Source organism: Nannospalax galili, unplaced genomic scaffold, assembly GCF_000622305.1.
Source record: "Nannospalax galili isolate Female #2095 unplaced genomic scaffold, S.galili_v1.0 scaffold285, whole genome shotgun sequence".
NCBI lineage: Eukaryota > Metazoa > Chordata > Mammalia > Rodentia > Spalacidae > Nannospalax > Nannospalax galili.
In genome coordinates, this window is record NW_008355157.1 from 2,707,589 (window position 1) to 2,718,541 (window position 10,953).

Below are 10,953 nucleotides of genomic sequence, written 5' to 3' on the forward strand. Positions count from 1 at the left end.
GGTGAGGGTCAGATGTTTTCAGGCTTTCTCCTAAGGTCTGGATCCCTCCAGGAACGATTTTGGCCTCAGGAATTTTGGGGTTGGACTGGTCTGGGAGCCAGGCCCATGAAAGATGCTGGTGTAGGGCAGCTGGTAGCCTTGCCACCCAGAGATGCAAAGGCAGATGGGGCGGGAAGAGGCCCCAAGGACTCCTTGGGACTGCCCTGAGGAGCTGGGTTGGTCTGGATGCAAAGGATCAGGAAGAGGACAGGTCAGCCCCTGTGTCCCAGAAAGAGGCTGGCGGGTGATGCAGGCCCAGGGAAGCAGAGGGAGGTGAGGGCGGGGCCAGACCCAGAAGCAGTGCTCCTGGGGCCCAGAGAAGGCACTCCGTTGGTCTGAATTAAAAGGATCAGGGAGCAGTATTGGTTCCCCAGGTGTGGGATCCCGAGACAAGGAACAGGGCAGGGCCCAAACTCGGAGTAAAGGCGGAGGAGATGGAAGGGTGAATGAGGCTGGGGGAGTCAAGGCGCCAAGGATGCAATGGACTTACCCCAAGGACAGGCCTGAGGGTAGGAGAGAGGCCTGGGGTGGGTCTTTCAGGCTGGGGGAAGCAGAGTGGGGCCCAAATATTTCTTAATAGCCAGTTACGAATTTTATTTTTCTTTACCTCTATTCATTAAAATAATATTTCTTTTTCTTGTAACTAAATACGTTCATTAATCTCTGCCATATCCTAGTTTCAACTTTTATGTTGGAGACCATGTCTTAGATGGTTAAGGCTCTGTATATGGGCTTTGAACAAAGTCTGAGTGGTTTTTGTTCTAGTACTGGCTTCATCTATATAATGTTGAGTAAACTACTCAAATTTGAGCTTGTTTTCTCATCTATAAAATGCCAAAAACTATAACAATATTAATCCAGCAGGTTGTTGTGAGAATTCAGTAAGACTATGGGATGCCTTAGGAAAGTACCCAGAATATACTTATTTTAAGAGTACTTGGAAATTGTTTTTCTAACTGTTTCAATATAATAACTCTTACTATCACTATTCCTGTTTTTTTCAAAGTATTTTTTATTGAGCTTTTAAAATTTCATACATTTCCCAATCAAATCCAGACCGTCTCCCCAATACATGCCTTCCCTCCATCCCCCCACTGAACCCTATGCACTCTGCCATACACGCTGAGTCCTGTTCTTTCAGGTGTTTGTACCCAAATGTCCTTCAGTGTAAATGTGTCCATTAGAGACTAGTCAGCCCATCCAGTGGTTGTATATAAGTCATACTCTCCCACACCCAGCAGCAACCGGTCTCAAATAGTCCTCAATCTAGTGCTGGCCTGCCACCTATTTCTCACCTCCCCTTTGGGCCCTTATTTCATTGAGCTGACATGGGTCCCATGCTCGATGCCACTGCTCCCCCAGACTCACATGAGCAAGCCTCCAGTGGCCTGGAAGCCTCCACCTCCTTATGTTCATGAATCAGCCCTGGCTGTTACAGTCTTTCCACCTCCTGTTCCACAATGGTCCCTGATCCGTGGGTGGGTAAGGTTCCATATAGAAGTCCCATCCTACACTCTATAGTCTCTTATTCTCCAAAACTTGGCCTATTGTGGCCTTCTGTGTGCATCCCACTCTGATGTACATGGAAGCCTCACTTGTGAGAGTTGAGGGGTGCATTATCCTTCTCTCTACCCCTTATTCCACTATGTTCCATGAGCCTTAGTTGTAGAGATTCAGCTGCAGATGTGTCACCTAGTACTGGGCATCTCCCAGGCATATGTGCTCTGTGCCTGGCCAGACATGCAACTCTGCAGTAGCCCCCATCTGCTGCAAATGACCCTTCTTTGATAAGTGGCATGCTTGTCACTCTAAGGAAAGTCTCTTCTATCTGGCACTGTGTTCCCTGCCAAGCAGCTCCCAGGTGTACATATGCATTAATATTCAGACACTCTATGTGCATTTCTCATAGGGTTTCTAATGAATTTTTGTGAAGTTCATACATGCATCTTTATCATTTTTGACCCCTTTTCCTATCTGCACCCTCCCATAGCTCACCCCTATTTCATCCATTCTGTCTTGTATGTTAAGGCCTATCAAGTTTGTGTACTCAAATGTCCCTCTTTGTGAGTTCATCCACTGGATCCCGTTCAACCTATCTAGCCTCACTCTCTTAAAGAAAACCAACTCTCCCTCTCCCAACAGTGATCACTGTTACTATTATTGTAAACATACTTTATCAGATAATCTCTGAAAAAAAAAAAAAGGATGAGATGCAGAACTTGGCATGGTGGTGCATGCCTGTAATCCCATTACTCAGGAGGCTAAGGCAGGAGAATCACTAATGCAAGACCAGGTTTAGCTACACAGACCTTGTCTCAAAATTCTCAAAAGGAAAAAAGCATAGCATTTATCTGAATTGTTACTCTCATATTCAGTGTAAGTAAAATGGTGGTGAGGTTAACCTTATGTTTTAGTTTTCACAAATTCATTCTTTCTTAAGAAATCTCTCTTAAATATGCCTCACTATAGTAATCTCACTAGATTAGAACATTTTTTAAAATTGACAAAGCCTATTGGCTCCTATATTTTTCTTCCAAGTTGATTCTTTTTATAGTGTTTATGAAAATGAATATTGTCCAGAAAGAACATTATTTTATCTTTGTGATAGTTTCATTGGTTCTTCTTATTTCTTATTCCCATCTAAAAAAGGTAAAGTCTGTTTTGATCTGTTTATCACCATGCAGGATTACTATAAATTGACAAAAGAGTCTTATTTGCAGAGTAGAAAAACTACAGAAGATGAAATATTAGCAACAAGAAAATCCATTTTTTACATTCTTGGGTTATACAGTAAGAGAGAATGAGAAAATCAATTATGTAATGCAGAACTGTTCTCAGAGAACAGTTGTTGATCTGAGAGTTTTACATAAGGTACAGCAGCTCAATAGAAAGAAGCTATTGCTTATAGGTTTCCTTGTTGCCAAAAAATTAGCCCACATGAGCTATAAGAGCCTTTTTGCTGCTGTAGAATCTGGACATTTTGTATAAAATTACCATTCAGTGTCTTACTTATTCTTTTGTTTAAAATTGTGCTACTTTTATGTATTTCACCAAGAAAATCCTCAAATGATCTCACAGTATAAAATGTCCAAGAAACTATGAAGCATGCAGCTGAGTCACATTATTTCTTCCTCACACGTAATGCTAGTTGTCTGAGATGCATGCATACAGCAAAGACATAGCACACACCAGAGCACTTGTGTATATGGTTAAATCTCAAAGTAGGAGTGGCTATAATACATTAGAACAACAAGAGTCCTCAGAAGACAAAAGCATGTTCTTAGAGCCATGCTGAATTTTTCAATTTACGCATCCTCACCTTTGTAATTAAGAAAATGAACTCCACCAGCAATTAAGGAGCTCTCCGAGTTGTTATTCTTGAGGCAGTTGTAGCTTCTAGTACTACTTCCTGTACCTCCTTCTCTTCATTTGCCTTCCTTAGTCCCATTCTCCCCACTCCCTTTTTTCTCCCTTTTTTCCTTCCCCTCTACCTTTGCCATAGGCCTCCCAATAATAACCAGTGACAGTCTTGAGTATTGCTAGCCCTCTAGGTGTAAAGAGGTTGCTAACTTGCTCTGGATCTCTAAGCATTAGCCATTATCCTTCAGAAACCTGTGGGATAAAACTCCAAAGCAGTTGGAGGATCGCTTGTGTTAAGGTATGTGGGTTGAAAAGTCAAGGTAGTAATAATAAATAAATAAATAAATAAATAAATAAATAAATAAATAAATAAATAGTAGAAACAAGCAGGAGGCAGGAGGATAGCCATGACTTAAAGACCAGATTGGGTTATATAGTAGATACCAGACCAGTGAATATCAGAGCTAGAATATACAAAGGAAAATAAGAAGGAATATATGAAGTACAATAGAAACAGCTTTCAAAAAACAAGGAAAAATAAGCTGGTTGTGGTGGCACACACCTTTAATCCCAGCACTCAGAAGGGAGAAGCAAGCAGATCTCTGTAAGAATAGATAGGAATGTAAGTAACTTAATAAACCGAAAATTACATTTAGGAGGAAGAGAATTTGAAAGACTTTTAAAAAAGAAAAAAAAAAAGAAAGTTGCATATTGACAGCTGGAATCAGTGCAGTCTTTTTATTCTTGTTTCCTCCTCTTGCTAATCCAGTTTATCTTCCTCTTGATATATTCATGTCTTTCCTGTAGAGTGCCTGATGTCTCTCAACTTTTTCTTACATGTTAATTAAGGCAATAATATCTAAAATTCCCAAGTTCAGCTTGCTGAAAATTTTAATTTGGAAGGCTTATCTCTTTTTTAATATTTTAGTTATTCTTATGTGTATGAGTGTACTGTCTGCATATGTGTAAAGTGCACCTGTATCGTGCAGTGCCCAAGGAGGTCAGAAGGCACTGGATCCTCTGGAACTGGAGTTACCAATGGTTGTTAGCCAACATGAGGGTGCTGGGAATCAAACCTGGGTCTTCTACAAGAACAGTCAGTGCTCTTAACCACGGAGCCATCTCTCCATCCCTGAAGGCTTATCTCTTCTGAACTTGTTTCAGAATTATTTAGAAAGGGAGAATATTTTGAACAAACCAGAAAATGTTTTTTGAGAATTTTTTCTAGGAAGTTTTTTATTTTTCTGTTGCAAACAACTGCTTTTTCCAATTCTGCCAAATGATTTTAAATTCCTAATTTTTATATATCTCATTGAGATTCATAAAAATAACAAAAGCACAATTCTTTGTCAAAAGAAACAGAAATGTCAGATATACAGAAAGGCTCTGACTAAATTGTTTTGTAATTTTAGGAATAAAGTACATGTTTATTAACTATAGTATCCTGGCAGAATAGTATAGACTGTTAAAACTTTACAGTGTTCCAAATGATGAGGCAACATTCCAATAGAATACTTGCCTCCTAAGTATTAGTAATATGTGTAATACTTTAGTGTGACAGCAGTAAAGGATGAATACGGCCTTTTAAAATCTAAAACTTAAAACATGTTTGTAAAGTTTGATACCAGTGTTACCTTTATTTAAATTATATTCTTGTTGAAAACAGTAAATTTACATATCAAATGATGAAACACGGGGATTGTTTTGTTTTGTTTTGGTTTTGGTTTGGTTCTTTTTTGTTGTTTTTGTTGTTGTTGTTTGTTTTCTTGTGTGGTTTTGAGACAGTGTCTCCCTGTATCCCCAGCTGGCCTGGAACTCACTATGTAGACCAAGCTGGCCTTAAACTCACAGAGACCCACTTGCCTCTGCCTCTGCCTCCTGAATGCTGGGACTAAAGACATGCACCACCACACCCAGGTAAAACATAAAGTTTTAATACAAATAAAAATGCTTTTTACTTAAGGCATCCTGGAGTAGAATTTGTATGTAACCAGACTTTCTGGTGTCGAAAGCCTGGAGCCCTAACCTACAAGAAGCTAAGAGGAATTATTAAGTCCTTTGTAGCACACTTACTGCTGCACCTTCAACTAGGTATTGTCATTAATCTGAAATGCTTTGAAATACATAATCTTATTTTTGAAAAAAATGGAGCTTCTACAAAAAAATCACATTCTACTATAGGGTGGATATTGAAATGACTGATATTTTTTAAGAACCTTCATTTTCTTGTCAGCATATATTTTTAATTTTTCATTTTTAGTAGGATTTCATCTTGAAGTTTAACCTATCAAGTAAGTATAAACTTTTACAATTCAGCAATCCAAAATTTCAAATTATTTAAGACAAATATGGAAATGTTCTTAAAATTAGTTTTCATCTTCCGTAACATCTAATTCTTCATCATCTTCATCTTCTGCTTGTTGATCCACTCTTAATCGACAGGTAGATATCTGTCCTGTTCCAGATGTGCACTTAGCAGACAGTGATCTCTGAAGAGGTAACTTTGAATTTGCTCTTACAGTATCTAAACAAGATGGATAATCTGGTAAATATAGAGAATTTCGGAAAACCTCTAAATCTTCATCCTCATCAATCTTTTGTATATTTTGGTAGGCAGCAGTGAAGACCTCTAAAGCTTTGCCATGAAATAACATTTCGATTGTGATCAGTTCTGGAAAATATATTCTTTATGTCCATTATTTTTTGCTTTTAAAAATTGTCAATAGTTTCTTCCAGATAATGACTTACTCGGGTAGCATCAATCCTAGCTCTCTGTATTCCAGTTTCTGCCTGTGAAATTACATGTCGATTAGATGGGTTTCGCTGGTGTGTCCTATACTGAGATAACTGTTTGGCTTCTCGATTCCTTGCTGTTTATGTTGCTTTGAGATCATCCCGTTTCCTTTTTACAGTGGTTCCAAAAGCTTTCAAAGGTTCAACTACTTTGGCTTCAAGTCTCAACCTCTGCTTGGCGGTAATCCTGAAGTTTGGCAAACTCATCTGCAAAGTTTTTCAGACCCTACTTCAAATTTGGGGTCTCTGTAAAGGCATACATATTGATTTCATTCACCAGAAGGTCTGTTTTGTCTCGCAGCCTGACAGTTTTCCGTACGTAAGCAGCAAAGATTTTGCACAGCTCTCCAAAATACTTCTCCAGGTTTGTGACAGCATCCTGCAGCTGTTTTGTTTGAGTATCCAGGTCTTCCAGGTTGCGCCTCAACATCCTGCCTTGTGTGCCACCCGGGACCCAGGCGGGGTGCCCAACGATGGGGGCTCCGAGATGGATTTCCAAGTGATTTTCTCCTTTTTTACATACTGATTTAAAATATCAATGGAAAGTAGAATAAATCAAAAAGAACATTTTTTTAACTATTCATTATCTCACTATGTGATCATTACTAGCATTTCATGGATCTAACCCATATCCAGTGTGTTAAAATAAACAGTTTTAACATAGACAGTCCACTAGAGTTGGTTCTTGTTTCTTCGATGACATCAATATTAAAGGGTCTCCAGCCTCTCTTTACATTTTCTCTGGTCATAGCTTGATTATCCAGCTCATTTATAATCTCCCATTGCCTTCTACCATAGGCTACTTTAGATAAAGAAGGAGGATCTTAAGATTTTGGGAGTATTACTCATGTGAGTAGATAGATATTTTGGAATAATTAATTTTAGTTAATTCTAAAACAGTTGCCATAGTGTATTTAAGGAAATAAATATCTCTTTTCCCATTAGTAATAACAAATGGGCCTTCTCCCCTAGAAAAGAGTGTAAATTATTTTCTCACTTAACTATCCTGCTCTACTATTCATGGGAAAGGGCTATAGATTTTAAATTGCAAGCTATTTATCTGTGATTTAATCGCCCAGGATGATTTCTATACTAACCGTCTTACTGCAGCCATATCTCTTCCTCTTGTCACCTTCCCTGTCCTTCCAAATTTTACTATACACATAAGTACTATTGTCCTGTGTCTCTCATCTAGTTCTGGTGTAGTTTTTTGGGGGGGGGCAGTTATTTGGTGTAGTTTCTTTTTTTAATATTTTATTTATTTTTATTTTATTTGTATGAGTGTATTGCCTGCATGTATGTGAGTGCATCCATGCCGTAAAATGCCACAGAGGTCAGAAGAGAACTTCAGGTTCCCTTAGAACTGGAGTTAAGGATGGTTCATAGCTACCATGTCGGTGCTGGGAATCGAACCCAGGTCCTCTGCAAGAGCAGTCAGTGCTCTTAACCGCTAAGCCATCTCTCCAGCCCCATTGGTATAGTTTCTTAAGTAAAGCAAATTGTTAGTCCCTCTGCCTTATTCCTTTGCCAAAGCTATTTCCTGGGATCAGGAAAAGTCATGCTATCTAGATAGGCCTGAGTTTATTCATTCCTAGTTTGGCAATGATGAAATTTCTTATTATTGAAATAAGTTCATACGTAAACAATATTTCAAGAGGCTTAAGGAAAGATCACATACGGTAGGGAAATTAAATGAAGGGTACTTCTATAACAAATGATTTGAGGATGATAATTTTCTGAACAGTGCCATAATGCACAATTATCTGCTGGTATCAATTTTTATATCAAATTATATAGACAGAAATCTTCAAGTAAAAAGTAAACAAAAATTTTAAAATTTTTTCTGGACACTAAGAAAACAGGGAATAGCCAGATATGGTGCTCATAGCTGTAATTACAGAGGCTGAGATCAGAGGATCACCACCAGTTCAAGACCAGCCAGGGCTATATAGGCCAGCCTTGAATACAGAGTGATACCCTGTTTCAAAGAAAACAAACCAGGCAGAGAGAAAAAGGGAGGATGAGAAGGAAGGAGGGAAGACAGGAAGAAAAGAGGGATGGAACACATCTTTATAAATTGGCCACGTAATGTATGCATGTACTGTTAGAGTTTGATTTAATTATTGTCTTCAAATTAAATTTTACAGCTAGAAAAAATAAAAGCTCATTAGCAGTTATGTCAGAATTAGGTGGAAAAAGATTCTAATACTTTACAGAAATCCTTAGAGTCTTTTCTAATAACATACTATGATATGCTTCGTTTCTTTCTTTCCAAGCTTCATGCTGATGTGCCACCATGTCTCCACTTCCTCTCCTTCCTACCCAGTTTTATAAACTTCATCTTGAAAAATGGCAGCTTTAGTTTACTTGTCTTTTTAATAGATATCTTTAAGTAAAGTCATCAAGTTTGATAGGTTGATAATGTCTTTCTGTCTCCATAAGAAATAGTAAGGCTTGGTATTGGTTCTAAAGTCAGGTCTTCTGCGATTCATTCGTTTTTATTCCTTACGTTCTTTTCCTAGTTGGAATTTTTCTACATTCATGTGATTTTAGATCACTGCTCCTCAAAAAGAATAGTCCAAAGACGAGCAGCTTCAGGATTAACTTGATAATTCCAGACCTACTGCATCAGAACTATTTTTATAAAATCTCCAGATTTTTTTAATGTACATTAAAGTGGTGAAAGCTCTATTATAAGGGAAATAATAAAACTGACTCCTCTATTGGTACCAAGAACCTTCTATATTGTTTGTTAACTGAGCTTTCCTTTCTTGGCCATAAACATACATGTTATCAGGTGGAAAGGTAGAGAACATAGTTCAAGTGAGCAGGGATTCTCTCTCAAGCCAATACACTTTGCTGATAACAAAAGACCTTGCTTCTTAGAATCACTGAAGAGTTCTGTCAGATACTTCATGACTCTATACCAGGCTTGCCTCCACAGTGCTCTAGATGATTACCAGCTTCTATTACTCAGTGACATTTATTTAGAGTGTTATACAGAACACTGAAGTAGGCTTGTTGAGTGTATGTGTGATGAGAAGGGCCAGTAAAAGGAGGAAGACTGAAAAGCAGGGGGATTCTAAAATGAAATAGGGATAGAGAGATTGCTCAGTTTTTGAAGCACCTGCCATGCAAGCACAGGACTGGAGTTCAGGTTACCCAGAATTCACGTAAATGCCGGATGGGGTAGTGACTCACCCTGTAATTCCAGGTGGAGACATGGGATCCCCAAAACAAGCCAACTAGCCAGACCAACCTTGTTAACAAGCTCTGGGTTCAGTTGAGAGACTCTGCCTCAATGATTAACATGACAAGTGATGGAGGAAGTCTCAACATCAACCTCAGGCCTCCACATGCATGAGCATACACATGTATGCACTTGTGTGCCCACACACATATATGCATACATACCACACAGGCATACACATGAAAAAGAATAATAATAAAATAAAGGAAGTGTTTCCACTTCCTCTCCCTGTTTCCAAGGAGCTCATAATCTAGCTGAAGAGGTCAAATACATATACATTTATGGAATTATTTAAGGAACTTTGCAGAGCATAAGGATAGTAAATATGAGTCAATTTATAAACTTCCCTCCTAAGTATTATGAGAATTCCAAATTCATTCCTTTATTCTTTACCAAGCATTTACTGAGTGTCAACAGTGAGCTAGCTGCTGGACAGACACTCTGCTAGACAGAATGACATAAGACAAATTATGCAGAATTAAGAATAATCTTAGCATTCTGATGATAGGAGTATTGATTTAGATTTTGAAGAAAGTATGCATAGACTAGCAGAAAATATATAAAATAGCAAATTTAGAACTTTGTGTTAGAAAATTTTTAGCTATTCATTCATGTACATATCTTTCTAAAGAGTTTATAGGAACTACACATGCACTTTTTGAATACTTCACATGTTGAACATTTTTAGCTACTGTAACGTAAAAGAGAGTAGGGACTGAAGATATATCTCAGTGGTTAGGAGCACTGGCTGCTCTTGCAGAGGAGCCAGGTTAGGTTCCCAGCACCCACATAGCAGCTAACAACTATCTGTAACTCCAGTTCCAGGGGATGTGATGCCCTCTTCTGACCTCCATGGGCATTGCACAGCACAGGTGTACTTAGATATGTGCAGGCAATACACTCATATACATAAAAAATAAAAATAATGAATAAAATAGTTTTTAAAGGCTAGAAATTACTCTTGGACAAGTAAGCAAAAAACAAAATTATTTGGAAGCTGTACTTGAGTTATTTCAGACTATACTGGAGAAATAGATGACTTGACCATAGGAGGGTTGATTTTTGAGATAAGAGATTTCACCATGTTACCCAGGCTTGTCTTGAATTGTGAAACTCAGATGGTCTTTCCACTTAAGCCTTTAACTAGGATTAAAGTCATAGGCCCCTGCACATGACCTATGATAATATTTTCTCTGCTTGTGCATTAGGAAAAAAGATTACAAGTTGATAGTATAGCCCTACCTCCATTTTTGGATCCAGAGTTTTAAAATGCTTGACAGGAGAGGACTTAACATGTATGGAAGAATACATGAGGTCTGCTGGGGAGGCTGGGGGACATGGATGGGGTGGGGTCTGAATTTGATTAAGAACTATTGTATTAATTGCACAAAAGCTCAATTATAAAAAACACTGGTTGTTCTTGCAGAAGACCTGGGTTCGAATCCCAGCACCCACATGGCAGCTAACAACTGTCCATAACTCCAGTCCCAGGGGATCCGACAGCTTCTTCT

General features: G+C 38.5%; 1 protein-coding gene and 1 pseudogene across 3 annotated transcripts in view; one reads left to right on the forward strand and one right to left on the reverse strand.

The window, feature by feature from the left end:
- The window catches only part of Gphn (gephyrin), a 578,173-nt gene that overhangs the window by 477,334 nt on the left and 89,886 nt on the right, over positions 1–10,953 (forward strand). The window lies entirely within an intron of this gene.
- Positions 5,766–6,720, reverse strand: LOC103749281 (annotated as a pseudogene).